At 49.4% G+C, this 20,139-nt stretch overlaps 26 non-coding genes across 26 annotated transcripts; 18 read left to right on the top strand and 8 right to left on the bottom strand.

The window, feature by feature from the left end:
- Positions 1-151: 151 nt before the first annotated feature.
- Positions 152-223, bottom strand: Trnap-agg (transfer RNA proline (anticodon AGG)). The gene has a single exon. It is a non-coding gene; the product is annotated as a tRNA-Pro (tRNA).
- Positions 224-711: 488 nt separating this feature from the next.
- Trnav-cac (transfer RNA valine (anticodon CAC)) lies at positions 712-784 on the top strand. The gene has a single exon. It is a non-coding gene; the product is annotated as a tRNA-Val (tRNA).
- A 158-nt stretch (positions 785-942) lies between these two features.
- On the top strand, positions 943-1,015 carry Trnav-aac (transfer RNA valine (anticodon AAC)). Its single transcript has one exon. It is a non-coding gene; the product is annotated as a tRNA-Val (tRNA).
- Positions 1,016-1,199: 184 nt separating this feature from the next.
- On the bottom strand, positions 1,200-1,271 carry Trnap-agg (transfer RNA proline (anticodon AGG)). Its single transcript has one exon. It is a non-coding gene; the product is annotated as a tRNA-Pro (tRNA).
- Positions 1,272-1,759: 488 nt separating this feature from the next.
- On the top strand, positions 1,760-1,832 carry Trnav-cac (transfer RNA valine (anticodon CAC)). Its single transcript has one exon. It is a non-coding gene; the product is annotated as a tRNA-Val (tRNA).
- Positions 1,833-1,990: 158 nt separating this feature from the next.
- Trnav-aac (transfer RNA valine (anticodon AAC)) lies at positions 1,991-2,063 on the top strand. Its single transcript has one exon. It is a non-coding gene; the product is annotated as a tRNA-Val (tRNA).
- A 184-nt stretch (positions 2,064-2,247) lies between these two features.
- On the bottom strand, positions 2,248-2,319 carry Trnap-agg (transfer RNA proline (anticodon AGG)). The gene has a single exon. It is a non-coding gene; the product is annotated as a tRNA-Pro (tRNA).
- A 488-nt stretch (positions 2,320-2,807) lies between these two features.
- Positions 2,808-2,880, top strand: Trnav-cac (transfer RNA valine (anticodon CAC)). The gene has a single exon. It is a non-coding gene; the product is annotated as a tRNA-Val (tRNA).
- Positions 2,881-3,038: 158 nt separating this feature from the next.
- Trnav-aac (transfer RNA valine (anticodon AAC)) lies at positions 3,039-3,111 on the top strand. The gene has a single exon. It is a non-coding gene; the product is annotated as a tRNA-Val (tRNA).
- Positions 3,112-3,294: 183 nt separating this feature from the next.
- On the bottom strand, positions 3,295-3,366 carry Trnap-agg (transfer RNA proline (anticodon AGG)). The gene has a single exon. It is a non-coding gene; the product is annotated as a tRNA-Pro (tRNA).
- Positions 3,367-3,854: 488 nt separating this feature from the next.
- Positions 3,855-3,927, top strand: Trnav-cac (transfer RNA valine (anticodon CAC)). The gene has a single exon. It is a non-coding gene; the product is annotated as a tRNA-Val (tRNA).
- A 158-nt stretch (positions 3,928-4,085) lies between these two features.
- On the top strand, positions 4,086-4,158 carry Trnav-aac (transfer RNA valine (anticodon AAC)). Its single transcript has one exon. It is a non-coding gene; the product is annotated as a tRNA-Val (tRNA).
- Positions 4,159-4,342: 184 nt separating this feature from the next.
- Trnap-agg (transfer RNA proline (anticodon AGG)) lies at positions 4,343-4,414 on the bottom strand. The gene has a single exon. It is a non-coding gene; the product is annotated as a tRNA-Pro (tRNA).
- A 488-nt stretch (positions 4,415-4,902) lies between these two features.
- Positions 4,903-4,975, top strand: Trnav-cac (transfer RNA valine (anticodon CAC)). The gene has a single exon. It is a non-coding gene; the product is annotated as a tRNA-Val (tRNA).
- A 158-nt stretch (positions 4,976-5,133) lies between these two features.
- On the top strand, positions 5,134-5,206 carry Trnav-aac (transfer RNA valine (anticodon AAC)). The gene has a single exon. It is a non-coding gene; the product is annotated as a tRNA-Val (tRNA).
- A 183-nt stretch (positions 5,207-5,389) lies between these two features.
- Trnap-agg (transfer RNA proline (anticodon AGG)) lies at positions 5,390-5,461 on the bottom strand. The gene has a single exon. It is a non-coding gene; the product is annotated as a tRNA-Pro (tRNA).
- A 435-nt stretch (positions 5,462-5,896) lies between these two features.
- On the top strand, positions 5,897-5,969 carry Trnav-cac (transfer RNA valine (anticodon CAC)). The gene has a single exon. It is a non-coding gene; the product is annotated as a tRNA-Val (tRNA).
- A 158-nt stretch (positions 5,970-6,127) lies between these two features.
- Positions 6,128-6,200, top strand: Trnav-aac (transfer RNA valine (anticodon AAC)). The gene has a single exon. It is a non-coding gene; the product is annotated as a tRNA-Val (tRNA).
- A 183-nt stretch (positions 6,201-6,383) lies between these two features.
- Trnap-agg (transfer RNA proline (anticodon AGG)) lies at positions 6,384-6,455 on the bottom strand. The gene has a single exon. It is a non-coding gene; the product is annotated as a tRNA-Pro (tRNA).
- Positions 6,456-6,890: 435 nt separating this feature from the next.
- On the top strand, positions 6,891-6,963 carry Trnav-cac (transfer RNA valine (anticodon CAC)). The gene has a single exon. It is a non-coding gene; the product is annotated as a tRNA-Val (tRNA).
- A 158-nt stretch (positions 6,964-7,121) lies between these two features.
- Trnav-aac (transfer RNA valine (anticodon AAC)) lies at positions 7,122-7,194 on the top strand. The gene has a single exon. It is a non-coding gene; the product is annotated as a tRNA-Val (tRNA).
- A 183-nt stretch (positions 7,195-7,377) lies between these two features.
- Trnap-agg (transfer RNA proline (anticodon AGG)) lies at positions 7,378-7,449 on the bottom strand. The gene has a single exon. It is a non-coding gene; the product is annotated as a tRNA-Pro (tRNA).
- A 435-nt stretch (positions 7,450-7,884) lies between these two features.
- Trnav-cac (transfer RNA valine (anticodon CAC)) lies at positions 7,885-7,957 on the top strand. Its single transcript has one exon. It is a non-coding gene; the product is annotated as a tRNA-Val (tRNA).
- Positions 7,958-8,115: 158 nt separating this feature from the next.
- Positions 8,116-8,188, top strand: Trnav-aac (transfer RNA valine (anticodon AAC)). Its single transcript has one exon. It is a non-coding gene; the product is annotated as a tRNA-Val (tRNA).
- A 4,375-nt stretch (positions 8,189-12,563) lies between these two features.
- Positions 12,564-12,636, top strand: Trnam-cau (transfer RNA methionine (anticodon CAU)). Its single transcript has one exon. It is a non-coding gene; the product is annotated as a tRNA-Met (tRNA).
- Positions 12,637-12,794: 158 nt separating this feature from the next.
- Positions 12,795-12,867, top strand: Trnav-aac (transfer RNA valine (anticodon AAC)). Its single transcript has one exon. It is a non-coding gene; the product is annotated as a tRNA-Val (tRNA).
- The last annotated feature ends 7,272 nt before the right edge of the window (positions 12,868-20,139 follow it).

Here is a 20,139-nt window from a genome sequence, read left to right as displayed (position 1 = left end):
TACGATCTGTACCGAAACCTTGGTAATCACCTTCATACGTCGGACCAGAGGGTCAGTTCCTTAGAGCAAATATGAAATTAGCTTTACATTGACGGGCAGCTTTTTGCGCTGACTCAGCCACCGACGTGCGACCAGTTTGCACAAAACGCTAGGGCTCGTCCGGGATTTGAACCCGGGACCTCCTGCACCCTAAGCAGGAATCATACCCCTAGACCAACGAGCCCTGTGACAGCGCGAGCGCCAAATATTCCAGCAAACTGCGTCCCTCGAAGTCGTCCAGGGTGCTCTTTGAGTCTGGTGCGGCTGGCGGGATGGGGGAGGTGCTCTCTGCCGGCACTGCTGTTCTTCGACAGACTGTGTAGCGACACAATGGGTCATGGGCAGCACCCTTCTCGGAGGTGCCGTGGCCCGCGGTCGGCGGCCTTCCTGGGCTATTGGCATCTTCATGTAAAGCTGCTGCTGGGCTCGCACTGCCTGCTGCTAAGGAGGTGATTGTTTTTGCTAATGTGACTTGCAATAACGACTGCGCGAAACGCCGCTATCTCGTTCGGGATGCTACGACAGACACCCTCTCGAGCACCCCGAAGACTTGTTGAGCCCTCGGCAGCGATGGGTTTCAGGCTGTCAAAAGAACTATGGTGTGTGCATGCGCGGGCGAAAGAAAGGCTGAGGCGCCTTCGAGTGTACAAGGATGGAGTTAGCGTGTCCGTCGTTTCCGTAGTGTAGCGGTTATCACATCTGCTTCACACGCAGAAGGTCCCCGGTTCGATCCCGGGCGGGAACAGCATTTTCCTGCCTATGTCGCATACTACTCCAGTGAGCCACGTCATGTGTGGATCTGCTGCATGTACCTTCTTCATGCAAGTGCCGCATTTATTGAATTTTTAAGTTACGATGGCAACCTTGTTACAAGTTCTCTGTGAAGCAAGCCTGAAAGCAGTAGTTTCCGTGGTGTAGCGGTTATCACGTCTGCCTAACACGCAGAAGGTCCCCGGTTCGATCCCGGGCGGAAACACTTTTTCATCACTTTAAACCGACAAGCATTTGCTACGATCTGTACCGAAACCTTGGTAATCACCTTCATACGTCGGACCAGAGGGTCAGTTCCTTAGAGCAAATATGAAATTAGCTTTACATTGACGGGCAGCTTTTTGCGCTGACTCAGCCACCGACGTGCGACCAGTTTGCACAAAACGCTAGGGCTCGTCCGGGATTTGAACCCGGGACCTCCTGCACCCTAAGCAGGAATCATACCCCTAGACCAACGAGCCCTGTGACAGCGCGAGCGCCAAATATTCCAGCAAACTGCGTCCCTCGAAGTCGTCCAGGGTGCTCTTTGAGTCTGGTGCGGCTGGCGGGATGGGGGAGGTGCTCTCTGCCGGCAGTGCTGTTCTTCGACAGACTGTGTAGCGACACAATGGGTCATGGGCAGCACCGTTCTCGGAGGTGCCGTGGCCCGCGGTCGGCGGCCTTCCAGGGCTATTGGCATCTTCATGTAAAGCTGCTGCTGGGCTCGCACTGCCTGCTGCTAAGGAGGTGATTGTTTTTGCTAATGTGACTTGCAATAACGACTGCGCGAAACGCCGCTATCTCGTTCGGGATGCTACGACAGACACCCTCTCGAGCACCCCGAAGACTTGTTGAGCCCTCGGCAGCGATGGGTTTCAGGCTGTCAAAAGAACTATGGTGTGTGCATGCGCGGGCGAAAGAAAGGCTGAGGCGCCTTCGAGTGTACAAGGATGGAGTGAGCGTGTCCGTCGTTTCCGTAGTGTAGCGGTTATCACATCTGCTTCACTCGCAGAAGGTCCCCGGTTCGATCCCGGGCGGGAACAGCATTTTCCTGCCTATGTCGCATACTACTCCAGTGAGCCACGTCATGTGTGGATCTGCTGCATGTACCTTCTTCATGCAAGTGCCGCATTTATTGAATTTTTAAGTTACGATGGCAACCTTGTTACAAGTTCTCTGTGAAGCAAGCCCGAAAGCAGTAGTTTCCGTGGTGTAGCGGTTATCACGTCTGCCTAACACGCAGAAGGTCCCCGGTTCGATCCCGGGCGGAAACACTTTTTCATCACTTTAAACCGACAAGCATTTGCTACGATCTGTACCGAAACCTTGGTAATCACCTTCATACGTCGGACCAGAGGGTCAGTTCCTTAGAGCAAATATGAAATTAGCTTTACATTGACGGGCAGCTTTTTGCGCTGACTCAGCCACCGACGTGCGACCAGTTTGCACAAAACGCTAGGGCTCGTCCGGGATTTGAACCCGGGACCTCCTGCACCCTAAGCAGGAATCATACCCCTAGACCAACGAGCCCTGTGACAGCGCGAGCGCCAAATATTCCAGCAAACTGCGTCCCTCGAAGTCGTCCAGGGTGCTCTTTGAGTCTGGTGCGGCTGGCGGGATGGGGGAGGTGCTCTCTGCCGGCAGTGCTGTTCTTCGACAGACTGTGTAGCGACACAATGGGTCATGGGCAGCACCCTTCTCGGAGGTGCCGTGGCCCGCGGTCGGCGGCCTTCCAGGGCTATTGGCATCTTCATGTAAAGCTGCTGCTGGGCTCGCACTGCCTGCTGCTAAGGAGGTGATTGTTTTTGCTAATGTGACTTGCAATAACTACTGCGCGAAACGCCGCTATCTCGTTCGGGATGCTACGACAGACACCCTCTCGAGCACCCCGAAGACTTGTTGAGCCCTCGGCAGCGATGGGTTTCAGGCTGTCAAAAGAACTATGGTGTGTGCATGCGCGGGCGAAAGAAAGGCTGAGGCGCCTTCGAGTGTACAAGGATGGAGTGAGCGTGTCCGTCGTTTCCGTAGTGTAGCGGTTATCACATCTGCTTCACACGCAGAAGGTCCCCGGTTCGATCCCGGGCGGGAACAGCATTTTCCTGCCTATGTCGCATACTACTCGAGTGAGCCACGTCATGTGTGGATCTGCTGCATGTACCTTCTTCATGCAAGTGCCGCATTTATTGAATTTTTAAGTTACGATGGCAACCTTGTTACAAGTTCTCTGTGAAGCAAGCCTGAAAGCAGTAGTTTCCGTGGTGTAGCGGTTATCACGTCTGCCTAACACGCAGAAGGTCCCCGGTTCGATCCCGGGCGGAAACACTTTTTCATCACTTTAAACCGACAAGCATTTGCTACGATCTGTACCGAAACCTTGGTAATCACCTTCATACGTCGGACCAGAGGGCAGTTCCTTAGAGCAAATATGAAATTAGCTTTACATTGACGGGCAGCTTTTTGCGCTGACTCAGCCACCGACGTGCGACCAGTTTGCACAAAACGCTAGGGCTCGTCCGGGATTTGAACCCGGGACCTCCTGCACCCTAAGCAGGAATCATACCCCTAGACCAACGAGCCCTGTGACAGCGCGAGCGCCAAATATTCCAGCAAACTGCGTCCCTCGAAGTCGTCCAGGGTGCTCTTTGAGTCTGGTGCGGCTGGCGGGATGGGGGAGGTGCTCTCTGCCGGCAGTGCTGTTCTTCGACAGACTGTGTAGCGACACAATGGGTCATGGGCAGCACCCTTCTCGGAGGTGCCGTGGCCCGCGGTCGGCGGCCTTCCAGGGCTATTGGCATCTTCATGTAAAGCTGCTGCTGGGCTCGCACTGCCTGCTGCTAAGGAGGTGATTGTTTTTGCTAATGTGACTTGCAATAACGACTGCGCGAAACGCCGCTATCTCGTTCGGGATGCTACGACAGACACCCTCTCGAGCACCCCGAAGACTTGTTGAGCCCTCGGCAGCGATGGGTTTCAGGCTGTCAAAAGAACTATGGTGTGTGCATGCGCGGGCGAAAGAAAGGCTGAGGCGCCTTCGAGTGTACAAGGATGGAGTTAGCGTGTCCGTCGTTTCCGTAGTGTAGCGGTTATCACATCTGCTTCACACGCAGAAGGTCCCCGGTTCGATCCCGGGCGGGAACAGCATTTTCCTGCCTATGTCGCATACTACTCCAGTGAGCCACGTCATGTGTGGATCTGCTGCATGTACCTTCTTCATGCAAGTGCCGCATTTATTGAATTTTTAAGTTACGATGGCAACCTTGTTACAAGTTCTCTGTGAAGCAAGCCTGAAAGCAGTAGTTTCCGTGGTGTAGCGGTTATCACGTCTGCCTAACACGCAGAAGGTCCCCGGTTCGATCCCGGGCGGAAACACTTTTTCATCACTTTAAACCGACAAGCATTTGCTACGATCTGTACCGAAACCTTGGTAATCACCTTCATACGTCGGACCAGAGGGTCAGTTCCTTAGAGCAAATATGAAATTAGCTTTACATTGACGGGCAGCTTTTTGCGCTGACTCAGCCACCGACGTGCGACCAGTTTGCACAAAACGCTAGGGCTCGTCCGGGATTTGAACCCGGGACCTCCTGCACCCTAAGCAGGAATCATACCCCTTGACCAACGAGCCCTGTGACAGCGCGAGCGCCAAATATTCCAGCAAACTGCGTCCCTCGAAGTCGTCCAGGGTGCTCTTTGAGTCTGGTGCGGCTGGCGGGATGGGGGAGGTGCTCTCTGCCGGCAGTGCTGTTCTTCGACAGACTGTGTAGCGACACAATGGGTCATGGGCAGCACCCTTCTCGGAGGTGCCGTGGCCCGCGGTCGGCGGCCTTCCAGGGCTATTGGCATCTTCATGTAAAGCTGCTGCTGGGCTCGCACTGCCTGCTGCTAAGGAGGTGATTGTTTTTGCTAATGTGACTTGCAATAACGACTGCGCGAAACGCCGCTATCTCGTTCGGGATGCTACGACAGACACCCTCTCGAGCACCCCGAAGACTTGTTGAGCCCTCGGCAGCGATGGGTTTCAGGCTGTCAAAAGAACTATGGTGTGTGCATGCGCGGGCGAAAGAAAGGCTGAGGCGCCTTCGAGTGTACAAGGATGGAGTGAGCGTGTCCGTCTTTTCCGTAGTGTAGCGGTTATCACGTCTGCTTCACACGCAGAAGGTCCCCGGTTCGATCCCGGGCGGGAACAGCATTTTCCTGCCTATGTCGCACACTACTCCAGTGAGCCACGTCATGTGTGGATCTGCTGCATGTACCTTCTTCATGCAAGTGCCGCATTTATTGAATTTTTAAGTTACGATGGCAACCTTGTTACAAGTTCTCTGTGAAGCAAGCCTGAAAGCAGTAGTTTCCGTGGTGTAGCGGTTATCACGTCTGCCTAACACGCAGAAAGTCCCCGGTTCGATCCCGGGCGGAAACACTTTTTCATCACTTTAAACCGACAAGCATTTGCTACGATCTGTACCGAAACCTTGGTAATCACCTTCATACGTCGGACCAGAGGGCAGTTCCTTAGAGCAAATATGAAATTAGCTTTACATTGACGGGCAGCTTTTTGCGCTGACTCAGCCACCGACGTGCGACCAGTTTGCACAAAACGCTAGGGCTCGTCCGGGATTTGAACCCGGGACCTCCTGCACCCTAAGCAGGAATCATACCCCCAGACCAACGAGCCCTGTGACAGCGCGAGCGCCAAATATTCCAGCAAACTGCGTCCCTCGAAGTCGTCCAGGGTGCTCTTTGAGTCTGGTGCGGCTGGCGGGATGGGGGAGGTGCTCTCTGCCGGCAGTGCTGTTCTTCGACAGACTGTGTAGCGACACAATGGGTCATGGGCAGCACCGTTCTCGGAAAGCTGCTGCTGGGCTCGCACTGCCTGCTGCTAAGGAGGTGATTGTTTTTGCTAATGTGACTTGCAATAACGACTGCGCGAAACGCCGCTATCTCGTTCGGGATGCTACGACAGACACCCTCTCGAGCACCCCGAAGACTTGTTGAGCCCTCGGCAGCGATGGGTTTCAGGCTGTCAAAAGAACTATGGTGTGTGCATGCGCGGGCGAAAGAAAGGCTGAGGCGCCTTCGAGTGTACAAGGATGGAGTTAGCGTGTCCGTCGTTTCCGTAGTGTAGCGGTTATCACATCTGCTTCACACGCAGAAGGTCCCCGGTTCGATCCCGGGCGGGAACAGCATTTTCCTGCCTATGTCGCATACTACTCCAGTGAGCCACGTCATGTGTGGATCTGCTGCATGTACCTTCTTCATGCAAGTGCCGCATTTATTGAATTTTTAAGTTACGATGGCAACCTTGTTACAAGTTCTCTGTGAAGCAAGCCTGAAAGCAGTAGTTTCCGTGGTGTAGCGGTTATCACGTCTGCCTAACACGCAGAAAGTCCCCGGTTCGATCCCGGGCGGAAACACTTTTTCATCACTTTAAACCGACAAGCATTTGCTACGATCTGTACCGAAACCTTGGTAATCACCTTCATACGTCGGACCAGAGGGCAGTTCCTTAGAGCAAATATGAAATTAGCTTTACATTGACGGGCAGCTTTTTGCGCTGACTCAGCCACCGACGTGCGACCAGTTTGCACAAAACGCTAGGGCTCGTCCGGGATTTGAACCCGGGACCTCCTGCACCCTAAGCAGGAATTATACCCCCAGACCAACGAGCCCTGTGACAGCGCGAGCGCCAAATATTCCAGCAAACTGCGTCCCTCGAAGTCGTCCAGGGTGCTCTTTGAGTCTGGTGCGGCTGGCGGGATGGGGGAGGTGCTCTCTGCCGGCAGTGCTGTTCTTCGACAGACTGTGTAGCGACACAATGGGTCATGGGCAGCACCGTTCTCGGAAAGCTGCTGCTGGGCTCGCACTGCCTGCTGCTAAGGAGGTGATTGTTTTTGCTAATGTGACTTGCAATAACGACTGCGCGAAACGCCGCTATCTCGTTCGGGATGCTACGACAGACACCCTCTCGAGCACCCCGAAGACTTGTTGAGCCCTCGGCAGCGATGGGTTTCAGGCTGTCAAAAGAACTATGGTGTGTGCATGCGCGGGCGAAAGAAAGGCTGAGGCGCCTTCGAGTGTACAAGGATGGAGTGAGCGTGTCCGTCGTTTCCGTAGTGTAGCGGTTATCACGTCTGCTTCACACGCAGAAGGTCCCCGGTTCGATCCCGGGCGGGAACAGCATTTTCCTGCCTATGTCGCACACTACTCCAGTGAGCCACGTCATGTGTGGATCTGCTGCATGTACCTTCTTCATGCAAGTGCCGCATTTATTGAATTTTTAAGTTACGATGGCAACCTTGTTACAAGTTCTCTGTGAAGCAAGCCTGAAAGCAGTAGTTTCCGTGGTGTAGCGGTTATCACGTCTGCCTAACACGCAGAAAGTCCCCGGTTCGATCCCGGGCGGAAACACTTTTTCATCACTTTAAACCGACAAGCATTTGCTACGATCTGTACCGAAACCTTGGTAATCACCTTCATACGTCGGACCAGAGGGCAGTTCCTTAGAGCAAATATGAAATTAGCTTTACATTGACGGGCAGCTTTTTGCGCTGACTCAGCCACCGACGTGCGACCAGTTTGCACAAAACGCTAGGGCTCGTCCGGGATTTGAACCCGGGACCTCCTGCACCCTAAGCAGGAATCATACCCCCAGACCAACGAGCCCTGTGACAGCGCGAGCGCCAAATATTCCAGCAAACTGCGTCCCTCGAAGTCGTCCAGGGTGCTCTTTGAGTCTGGTGCGGCTGGCGGGATGGGGGAGGTGCTCTCTGCCGGCAGTGCTGTTCTTCGACAGACTGTGTAGCGACACAATGGGTCATGGGCAGCACCGTTCTCGGAAAGCTGCTGCTGGGCTCGCACTGCCTGCTGCTAAGGAGGTGATTGTTTTTGCTAATGTGACTTGCAATAACGACTGCGCGAAACGCCGCTATCTCGTTCGGGATGCTACGACAGACACCCTCTCGAGCACCCCGAAGACTTGTTGAGCCCTCGGCAGCGATGGGTTTCAGGCTGTCAAAAGAACTATGGTGTGTGCATGCGCGGGCGAAAGAAAGGCTGAGGCGCCTTCGAGTGTACAAGGATGGAGTGAGCGTGTCCGTCGTTTCCGTAGTGTAGCGGTTATCACGTCTGCTTCACACGCAGAAGGTCCCCGGTTCGATCCCGGGCGGGAACAGCATTTTCCTGCCTATGTCGCACACTACTCCAGTGAGCCACGTCATGTGTGGATCTGCTGCATGTACCTTCTTCATGCAAGTGCCGCATTTATTGAATTTTTAAGTTACGATGGCAACCTTGTTACAAGTTCTCTGTGAAGCAAGCCTGAAAGCAGTAGTTTCCGTGGTGTAGCGGTTATCACGTCTGCCTAACACGCAGAAGGTCCCCGGTTCGATCCCGGGCGGAAACAGTATTTTCCTGCCTATGTCGTATTGTACTCCAGTGAGCTACGTCATGTGTGGATCTGCTGCATGTACCTTCGTTATACAAGTACCGCAGTTATTCAATTTTTTAGTTACGATGGCAACATCACTCCAAGTTGTCTGTGAAGTTAGGTGCACACTCGCAGTTTCCGTGGTGTAGCGGTTACCACCTCTGCCTGTTTGGCGTCGGGGGCTAAATTGAATGACTTGAAAAGTAAATTTATTGACCTCTGTGGCCTCCAGCATTTGAGAGTTGGCTACGCCCAGGAAGTCAGCGTCCACAAGGCTCTCGGCATCATATTGACGGCGTCCTTTTTAAAGATGGCGGCGGCTAACTGGAGGGAAATAGTGCGTAAACTTCACAATTCCTACAGAAGCCTCAATCAATTTGAACGGATCCATCTGGTCACTCCTGTATTTTATCAAAAGCCTTCTACACGGCGCGGCTCCTGCCACTGCCTGCCGTAATTGCTAAGCAAATTATGTCGAATTTAACCAATTTTATTTGGAGAGGGGAAATTTTTCGCGTGTCTGCCAGAAGTGCAACACTTCACTCCCAGATTGGAGGGATGGGTTTAGTAGGTATCAAGGTGAAAGCGATGGCTCTCTATGTTAAAAGGACGGCCGCTATAATTAACAATGATCCTTCCGGCATTACGGCGCAATTATTCACTGCCGTCAGGCTGCAAAGTGCTGATCCACCGCTGAATATTCAGCCCACCAGTTATCGGCTAAAACACATCAGAGATTATTACCTTTCACGGAGCTACATCAGTAAAGAGGTCATAAATTCCCAACATTTAAATGCACGAGCCATAATAGCGGACTGGAGACAACACGAAGGAAAGAATCCATTGGCAACGAAGCTCGGTGGCATGAACTGGGATATCGTATGGCGCAATGTCAGTTCCCGTGTCCTCAGTTCCGATGCTCGCACTGCCTGGCACAAAGCCATCAATGATGTCATTACCACGAACGAGAGGTTACATAAAATCGGGCTCAGTGACACCCCTCTCTGTCATCGCTGCCAACTGACGGATACAGTTATGCACCGTTACATCTGCGGGGAACGTCTCCAGAACTGGGTTTGGCTTCGAGAAAAAATAGCTCTTCTTACCAGGACTACAACCGCCAATGTTTCGTCAACACTACTGTCTCGTCCCAATGTGCAATTTTATCCGAAGACGAAAAACAATGCAGTTATGTGGTTGCTGGGTACCTATTCCAGCTACGTCTTTAATAATTTTGGCGGTGACAATTATTTGGAATTCAAGATGTTTATGGATATCGAATTCGCCAAAACATGCACGTACCCGAATCATGGGAAGCTCTTCGGCAATATGCTTAAAATAGCGTTTCATCGCATGGGTATCGGATAGGTCACCTGAGTGTACGGGGGTGAGGCCGGGCCGCGGGACACCAGTAGTGCCGCGAAGAGGCCCCACTGCTTCCGTGTCGCGTCCTGACTCTCCCTCACACCGAGGCCTTCACTGACTCGCTGCACACTGGCTACAGGAACTTTCATTGAGGTAGATAAGAAGCTGTGTTTGTGTTACGTTTACTCTTCGAGAAGCGAATCTACTTTGCCCAAGGGCGAAGTCTTTTCGTTGTCATTTTCACCATTCCTATTTATTTTCATAAAAAAAAGAGGTTAAGACGTCTACTAAAAAATAAACAAAAAAATAAGAAAAAGAGTAGTGGAGTGAAAAATAAAGGTGGTTAAAAAAAGTGGAAATAAAAGAAAAAAAAGTGGCGCAATTGGTTAGCGCACGGTACTTATAAGGCAGTAGCCGTGAGCAGCGCCGGGGTTGTGAGTTCGAGCCTCACCTGGGCATACTTTTATTTCGTAACAGCTGACTCAGGAAGCATCGGGACGCTGGGTGCCGCTGGGCTCGCACTGCCTGCTACTGCGAAAGTGATTGTTTTTGCTAATGTGACTTGCAATAACGACTGCGCGAAACGCCGCTATCTCGTTCGGGATGCTACGACATACACCCTCTCGAGCACCCCGAAGACTTCTTGAGCCCTCGGCTGTGATGGGTTCCAGGCTGTCAAAAGAACTGTCATGTGTGCCATCGCGGACGAGAAAGAGGCTGAGGCATGTTCGAGTGAACAAGGACGGACTTCTCGGGTCCGTCGTTTACGTGGTGTAGCGCTTATTACGTCTGCTTCACACGCAGAAGGTCCCCGGTTCGATCCCGGGCGGGAACAGTATTTTCCTGCCTATGTCGTATTGTACTCCAGTGAGCTACGTCATGTGTGGATCTGCTGCATGTACCTTCGTTATACAAGTACCGCAGTTATTCAATTTTTTAGTTACGATGGCAACATCACTCCAAGTTGTCTGTGAAGTTAGGTGCACACACGCAGTTTCCGTGGTGTAGCGGTTACCACCTCTGCCTGTTTGGCGTCGGGGGCTAAATTGAATGACTTGAAAAGTAAATTTATTGACCTCTGTGGCCTCCAGCATTTGAGAGTTGGCTACGCCCAGGAAGTCAGCGTCCACAAGGCTCTCGGCATCATATTGACGGCGTTCTCTTTAAAGATGGCGGCGGCTAACTGGAGCGAAATAGTGCGTAAACTTCACAATTCCTACAGAAGCCTCAATCAATTTGAACGGATCCATCTGGTCACTCCTGTATTTTATCAAAAGCCTTCTACACGGCGCGGCTCCTGCCACTGCCTGCCGTAATTGCTAAGCAAATTATGTCAAATTTAACCAATTTTATTTGGAGAGTGGAAGTTTTTCGCGTGTCTGCCAGAACTGCAACACTCCACCCCCAGATTGGAGGGATGGGTTTAGTAGGTACCAAGGTGAAAGCGATGGCTCTCTGTGTTAAAAGGACGGCCGCTATAATTAACAATGATCCTTCCGGCATTACGGCGCAATTATTCACTGCCGTCAGGCTGCAAAGTCTTGATCCACCGCTGAATATTCAGCCCACCAGTTATCGGCTAAAACACATCATAGATTATTACCTTTCACGGAGCTACATCAGTAAAGAGGTCATAAATTCCCAACATTTAACTGCACGAGCCATAATAGCGGACTGGAGACAACACGAAGGAAAGAATCCATTGGCAACGAAGCTCGGTGGCATGAACTGGGATATCGTATGGCGCAATGTCAGTTCCCGTGTCCTCAGTTCCGATGCTCGCACTGCCTGGTACAAAGCCATCAATGATGTGATTAGCACGAACGAGAGGTTACACAAAATCGGGCTCAGTGACACCCCTCTCTGTCATCGCTGCCAACTGACGGATACAGTTATGCACCGTTACACCTGCGGGGAACGTCTCCAGAACTCGGTTTGGCTTCGAGAAAAAATAGCTCTTCTTACCAGGACTACAACCGCCAATGTTTCGTCAACACTACTGTCTCGTCCTGATGTGCAATTTTATCCGCAGACGAAAAACAATGCTGCTTTGTGGTTGTTGGGTACCTATTCCAGCTACGTCTTTAATAATTTTGGCGGTGACAATTATTTGGAATTCAAGATGTTTATGGATATCGAATTCGCCAAAACATGCACGTACCCGAATCAGGGGAAACTCTTCGGCAATATGCTTAAAATAGCGTTTCATCGCATGGGTATCGGATAGGTCACCTGAGTGTACGGGGGTGAGGCCGGGCCGCGGGACACCAGTAGTGCCGCGAAGAGGCCCCACTGCTTCCGTGTCGCGTCCTGACTCTCCCTCACACCGAGGCCTTCACTGACTCGCTGCACACTGGCTACAGGAACTTTCATTGAGGTAGATAAGAAGCTGTGTTTGTGTTACGTTTACTCTTCGAGAAGCGAATCTACTTTGCCCAAGGGCGAAGTCTTTTCGTTGTCATTTTCACCATTCCTATTTATTTTCATAAAAAAAAGAGGTTAAGACGTCTACTAAAAAATAAACAAAAAAATAAGAAAAAGAGTAGTGGAGTGAAAAATAAAGGTGGTTAAAAAAAGTGGAAATAAAAGAAAAAAAAGTGGCGCAATTGGTTAGCGCACGGTACTTATAAGGCAGTAGCCGTGAGCAGCGCCGGGGTTGTGAGTTCGAGCCTCACCTGGGCATACTTTTATTTCGTAACAGCTGACTCTGGAAGCATCGGGACGCTGGGTGCCGCTGGGCTCGCACTGCCTGCTGCTGCGAAAGTGATTGCTTTTGCTGATGTGACTTGCAATAACGACTGCGCGAAACGCCGCTATCTCGTTCGGGATGCTACGACAGACACCCTCTCGAGCACCCCGAAGACTTCTTGAGCCCTCGGCTGTGATGGGTTCCAGGCTGTCAAAAGAACTGTCGTGTGTGCCATCGCGGACGAGAAAAAGGCTGAGGCATGTTCGAGTGAACAAGGATGGACTTCCCTCGTCCGTCGTTTCCGTGGTGTAGCGATTATCACGTCTGCTTCATACGCAGACGGTCCTCGGTTCGATCCCGGGCGGGAACAGTATTTTCCTACCTATGTGGTATTGTACTCCAGTGAGCCACGTCATGTGTGGATCTGCTGCATGTACCTTCGTTATACAAGTACCGCAGTTATTGAATTTTTTAGTTACGATGGCAACATCACTCCAAGTTGTCTGTGAAGTTAGGTGCACACACGCAGTTTCCGTGGTGTAGCGGTTATCACGTCTGCCTAACACGCAGAAGGTCCCCGGTTCGATCCCGGGCGGAAACACTTTTTCGTCACTTTAAACAAGACATACGGACAAGCATTTGCTACGATCTGTACCCGATATCTTCGTTATCACCTTCATGCGTCGGACCAGAGTGTCCGTTGCTCTCATCAAATATGGCGGACCCTGTGCCTACTAGGCAACAGGCCACACGCTGAACCAAGGTAACTGAAATGCTAATCTTTTCTGTACATCATCCTAAAGTACATGTCTTGTGAATACGAAGTCCTGTATCTTGTCGTTCGAAGTGTTCTGTTTTTTCTGGACATGAGAGAACATTTCCCCGGGTGGTTTTCTGTATCTCGTTCCGTTGCTTCACACTTTTTTCTTGTACAGATGCTCGTAAGTAACTTTTTGTTATTAACAGCAAAAGTGTGCCGGATGTTGCTCCTGAATTCAGTACCCAACCATTTCAATTTGGATACTTCCGTCAGTTGTCTCTGATTTCTGCATACGTTTTCCTCTGCCTAAGTTCATGATGCTCGATGTCCTTGTACTTAGCATCAGAAGTGAGTTCATTTGTTTGTACAAACTGAAGAGCTTGAGTCACTTCAACTTCTTTCGTGACCAGCACGCCCACATCACCTGCGTAGGCGTTGAACAGTACTTTCTTGCCACTAATATGAAGTCTTTGTAGGTGATGCATTAGTCTCGCAAGGAGAGGTTCTATTGCTATTGCGAAATGGGCCATTGATATCGGGTGACCTTGTCGTACGGATCCAGTCATCTCCATCTCTTTACTTAGTTGTCCGTTTACCATTACTGGCCCTGTATTGTTTTTTAATATTTTTTAAGCAATCATCACTAACAGTGGTGGGAATCCGATTTCTTTCATGAATCCGAGAGGACATTTATGATCTACTCTATCAAACGCCTTCTCGAAGTATAATAACACTGATGCCCATTTTATTCGGCACACACATGCAGTTGATACTATATCCCTGTAGTCGCATATATTCTGATGGATTTTTCTGTCTTTGCCTACACATGTTTGGTAACGACCACTTATAGAGTGCATTACCCTTTTCATTCTTCTCGCTAATACGCGGGCCATGATCTTGTAATCATTGTTGAGTAATGTAGTTGGATGCAAAAAGTCCTTTGCTAACTGAGTTTTTTGGAATTACAACTATTATCCATTCAGGAAATTCTTTAGGAACGTGACATTTTCGTTCACCAGTTCGTTGAACATGTATAGCAACTTGCTTTCAGTTGTGCCCAGAACACTTGGTAGAATTCCACGGAGATACTATCAGCTCCCGAAGATTTAATTTTAGGACTCTGTGCTATTGCATCTTTCATTTCGTCCTCCTTTGTCTCGTCTGATATATTTTCTACATGCTGTGCGCTAATTCTGCCTGATACGTTCCTAACAAGATATTCCCGCGCCTTGTTGTCGGTAGGTCTGTAGCACATTATAACTGAGATGTGTTTGTGAACCGCATCTTTAATTTCATTCTATTTTGTGAAACTGGTTCCACCAGTTAACTTCCGTCAAAATTTTTCTGTTTGCTCTGTTATTATCACGTATCACATGGTACATATCTGTTTCTTCCCCTTCTGTGATGTTTTGTATGCTTGCTCTGATTTTAAAATCTTGTGATTGTCGCGCGCTTCAGCACTACAAGTTTTGCTTCGATTTTCTGAATCCGGGTATAGTTCTCCATTACTCCTATGTCCAAGTCTGTAAGGCAGCTAAACTAAAACTCAGTCGTCTTTTTAATCCAGAAGCTTTTCTGTCGTGAGTAGTCGATCGGCATTCTTCGTATTCTAGGATTAACACACTGCAGCCACCAAGCTATGGCAGGACTGTATTGCGGGAATCTTTTTTCGAAATTTTTCCATGCATAATAAATACCACGTGACATCCCTTATCTTGTAGGATTGTAGTGTTAAGCTTCCATGTGCCCCTATCTCGGTAGCCGGCCGGGGTAGCCGAGCGTTTCTAGGCGCTACAGTTTAGAACCACGCGACCGCTACGGTCGTAGGTTCGAATCCTGCCTCGGGCATGGGTGTGTGTGATGTCCTTAGGTCAGTTAGGTTTAAGTAGTTCTACGTTCTAGGGGACTGATGACCTCAGAAGTTAAGTCCCGTAGTGCTCAGAGCCATTTGAACCATTTTTGAACCTATCTCGGTAAGTCTCTATGTTTCCAAGAACGATTTCATTTTTTAAAAATTCCGCTGTAGCGCACCTGTTATTGTCGCCATGCGGAGAATAACGTTGAGATGCGGGCGTTATTAACGGTCGCCGCAATGCCTCTAAGGTTTGCAAGTTTTTCTATTTGTGTGACATGGACGTCTTCTTTAGTGAGAACGATGGTTCCTAGCTTTGCATAGATGCCAGGGTTTGGTTATGGCATTGTACTCACATATCTTCTCTAACTTAACATGTGTTACTTCCTGTAACAGTAGTATATCAACATCAACTGCTTATGAGAAGTCTTGTAGATGGTGTAAATGCAAAGAGGGGCATACCCTCTTAACATTCAACATGGCGATTTTGTAGGCTTGTGCTGCCTTCATATCATCTTACTCATTATCGGTGTCAATATTTGTTATAAGAAGTGCTGTCGAAAGCATATCCTTTTTCATACGTCTGGTCCAACAAAGTTCTATCCATCGCGTTCGATTATCTTCTTGTTGGGCAGGAATAGGTCCCACCCCTGCAGTTTCAGTCATTTCTCCACCTTATTTCATTTAGTCCGACTTCAAGTGTTTTCTTTTACTTCTAATCTCAGGGAGAACCCACTCTGTATCGTAATTGGCTCTCAGCTGCAATCTTTCGGGTGACAAACGGTCCAGTGACACGGGGCGTGGTGTACTTGATTTGGCTTGCAGTGGATCATAAGCATGCATACTTAAACCGGATATATAGATGGTTCTTCATGTAGTTTGTTGCGGATTTCCTTTGCTCTTTCTCGGAAAGCCGGTGAGCCAGTCTCCTCTTTTTATGCTTCTTTGAAGGACTGCCTCTTGTGGAGGTTTCAGCGTTTTCCTTTGGCACATTTGTTTCTTGCGCACGGTCCTGTTGGTTGGCAAGTGGAGACCCGGTTCCCTTGGTTTCTGGTGTGTGCTCTTTCTGAAGGACTGTAGTTCGCTCTAGGGCATTTTTCCGTCTGAGCAGTTGTATTAGGTTCTCGTTCTTGACGCTTCGATAGTGTTGTTACTGTCGAGTCGCTGACGTCTATTACCAATTCACTGTCGCGAGCAGTGTTGGTTGGTTGGTTGGTTTGTTGGTTTCGGGGAAGACCAGACAGCGAGGTCATCGGTCTCATCGGATTAGGGAAGGATGGGGAAGGAATTCGGCCGTGCCCTTTCAGAGGAACCATCCCGGCATTTGCCTGGAGTGATTAAGGGAAATCACGGAAAACCTAAATCTGGATGGCCGGACGCGGGATTGAACCGTCGTCCTCCCGAATGCGAGTCCAGTGTCTAACCACTGCGCCACCTCGCTCGGTGCGAGCAGTGTCATGTGGGGTAACTTCATGAGCATGAGACGCATGGATTTGTTTGGTGGCCGCCACTGAATAAGTTTAAGGTAGCACTGACATAGTTGGGGGGGGGGGGGGCTCACAACAACACCGGCCGGTAGCTGGGTCACTTGGTTTTGTATACATCACGAGAGGCCATAGCCTGTAACGCCACAGGACGGGCTGCCCATCATATATTACGAGAGCACGATAACCGTAAATATTTACGTATGAGGGTACGTGCTTTTTTAAATCTACTCGCAGTTGTCTAATTCCACGCCCGGGTTCCCGGGTTCGATTCCCAGCGGGGTCAGGGATTTTCTCTGCCTCGTGATGACTGGGTGTTGTGTGATGTCCTTAGGTTAATTAGGTTTAAGTAGTTCTAAGTTCTAGGGGACTGATGACCATAGATGTTAAGTCCCATAGTGCTCAGAGCCATTTGAACCATTTGTCTAATTCCACTGAAGACGGGGAACCTGTGAGCGGAAGACCACTTTTCTGCAAAACTACCGATTATTCTTCCATAAGGAGCTTATCACTGAACTGCTCTCATCAGCAGTGATTTCAAAAAATAGCCCAAAGATACGAGCAGATCTAATTCCAAATCCAGCATGCGAAACACAAGCTCTACTAATATTTCCTTCATGATCTACATCTAAATCTACATGGATACTCAGCAAATCACACTTTCCCAATTTTCTATTATTCCAATCTCGTATAGCGCGCCGAAAGAACGAACACCTATATTTTTCCGTACGAGCTCTGATTTCCCTCATTTTATCGTGGTGATCGTTTCTCCCTATGTAGGTCGGTGTCAACAAGATATTTTCGCAATCGGAGGAGAAAGTTGGTGATTGGAATTTCGTGAGAAGATTCCGTCGCAACGAAAAACGCTTTTCTTTTAATGAAGTCCAGCCCAAATCCAGTATAGTTTCTGTGATCCTCTCTCCCACATTTCGCGATAATACGAAACGTGCTGCCTTTCTTTGAACTTTTTCGATGTACTCCGTCAGTCCTACCTGTTAAGGATCCCACACCGCGCAACAGTATTCTAAAAGAGGACGGACAAGCGTAGTGTAGGCAGTCTCCTTAGTAGGTCTGTTACATTTTCTAAGTGTCCTGCCAATAAAACGCAGTCTTTGGTTAGCCTTCCCCACAACATTTTCTATGTCTTCCTTCCAATTTAAGGTCTTCGCAATTGTAATACCTAGGTATTTAGTTGAATTTACAGCTTTTAGATTAGACTGATTTATCGTGTAACCGAAGTTTAAGGAGCTCCTTTTAGCACTCATGTGGATGACCTCACACTTTTCGTTATTTAGGGTCAACTGCCAGTTTTCGCACCATTCATATATCTTTCCTAAATGGTTTTGCAATTTGTTTTGATCGTCTGATGACTTTATTAGTCGATAAACGAAAGCGTCATATGCAAACAACCTAAGACTGCTGCTTAGCCGTGCGGTCTAAGGCGCTGCAGTGATGGACTGTGCGGCTGGTCCCGGCGGAGGTTCGAGTCCTCCCTCAGGCATGGGGGTTCGTGTTTGTCCCTAGGATAATTTAGGTTAAGTAGTGTGTAAGCTTAGGGACTGATGACCTTAGCAGTTAAGTCCCATAAGATTTCACACACATTTTTGAACTGCTGCTCAGATTGTCTCCCAAATCGTTTATATAGATAAGGAACAGCAAAGGGCCTATAAAACTACCTCGGGGAACGCCAGAAATCACTTCCGTTTTACTCGATGACTTTCCGTCAATTACTACGAAGTGTGACCTCTCTGCCAGGAAATCAGAATGTTTGTATTTAAATCTTCCACCACTAGATTTTACAATTTTGTCACACATTTCCGTGTTTTTAAGCTTTACGTACACTAAGCTGCCTCTCAAACGTAATTTTGCACGACTGCCTTTAGCCATGTCTCAGTTTAGAACGAATTGGGTCTCTGAACATTCTACGCTACTGGCCATTAAAATTGCTACACCACGAAGGTGACGTGCTACAGACGCGAAATTTAACCGACAGGAAGAAGATGCTGTGATATGCAAATGATTAGCTTTTCAGAGCATTCACATAAGGTTGGCGCCGGTGGCGACACCTACAACGTGCTGACATGAGGAAAGTTTCCAAACGATTTCTCATACACAAACAGCAGTTGACCGGCGTTGCCTGGTGAAACGTTGTTGTGATGCCTTGTGTAAGGAGGAGAAACGCGTACCATCACGTTTCCGACTTTGATAAAGGTCGGATTGTAGCCTATCGCGATTGCGGTTTATCGTATCGCGACATTGCTGCTCGCGTTGGTCGAGATCCAATGACTGTCAGCAGAATATGGAATCGGTGGGTTCAGGAGGGTAATACGGAACGCCGTGCTGGATCCCAACGACCTCGTATCACCAGCAGTCGAGATGACAGGCATCTTATCCACATGGCTGTAAGGGACCGTGCAGCCAAGTTTCGATCCCTGAGTCAACAGATGGGGACGTTTGCAAGACAACAACCATCTGCACGAACAGTTCGACGACGTTTGCAACAGCATGGACTATCAGCTCGGAGACCATGGCTGCGGTTACCCTTGACGCTGCATCACAGACAGGAGCGCCTGCGTTGGTATACTCAACGACGAACTTGGGTGCACGAATGGCAAAACGTCATTTTTTTCAGATGAACCCAGGCTCTGTTTACAGCATCATGATGGTCGCATCTGTGTTTGGCAACATCGCGGTGAACGCACATTGGAAGCGCGTATTCGTCATCGCCATATCCGGCGTGATGGTATGGGGTGCCATTGGTTACACGTTTCGGTCACCTCTTGTTCGCACTGACGGCACTTTGAACAGTGGAACAGTGGACGTTATAATTCAGATGTGTTACAACCAGTGACTTTACCCTTCATTCGATCCCTGCGAAACCCTGCATTTCAGCAGGATAATGCACGACCGCATGTTGCAGGTCCTGTACGGGCCTTTATGGATACAGAAAATGTTCGACTGCTGCCCTGGCCAGCAGATTCTCCAGATCTGTCACCAATTGAAAACGTCGTGGTCAATGGTGCCCGGGCAACTGGCTCGCCACAATACGCCAGTCAGTACTCTTGATGAACTGTGGTCTCGTGTTGAAGCTGCATGGGCAGCTGTACCTGGTCACGCCGTCCAAGCTCTGTGTGACTCAATGCCCAGGCGTATCAAGGCCGTTATTACGGCCAGAGGTGGTTGTTCTGGGTACTGATTTCTCAGGATCTATGCATCCAAATTGCCTGAAAATGTAATAAAAAGTCAGTTCTAGTATAATATATTTGTCCAATGAATACCGGTTTATCATCTGCATTTCTTCTTGGTGTAGCAATTTTAATGGCCAGTAGTGTAGTTAAACACAAATTCTCACGCGTCTCTTCTATTAGGCTGACTCATCTCTCCTCCTAATATGACTCCATCAATAGTCTCAAATAACGGAGCTAACTACTGCAACAGGCGCTTTGACTTATCGAGCGAAGCGCATCGCACAGCATACGCTGGAGGTCCGCTTTCCACAACCGCCAAATGCCGCTAAATGCCGACTGCCCCTAGACCAGCATGCCCTATTACAGCACGATCGCGAAATTTTCCACTGCAGTGTTTCTCTAGGAATTTTCTAGGGGCGCACCATGAATCTGATGCGAATTGGCAAGATAAGAGAATCGCCTTCTGCGGGCAGTACTGTCCTTAGACAGAATTTGTGGCGACACGAAATACTGCAAGCAATCCCGATATCAGGAACCGCCGTGGCTTGCGATCGACAGCCTTCAGGAGCAATTGGCACCTCCATGATGT

The sequence above is a fragment of the Schistocerca nitens genome, chromosome 2 (assembly GCF_023898315.1).
Source record: "Schistocerca nitens isolate TAMUIC-IGC-003100 chromosome 2, iqSchNite1.1, whole genome shotgun sequence".
In the NCBI taxonomy this organism is placed as follows: Eukaryota; Metazoa; Arthropoda; class Insecta; order Orthoptera; family Acrididae; genus Schistocerca; species Schistocerca nitens.
This window is presented reverse-complemented; position numbering and strand designations above follow the sequence as displayed.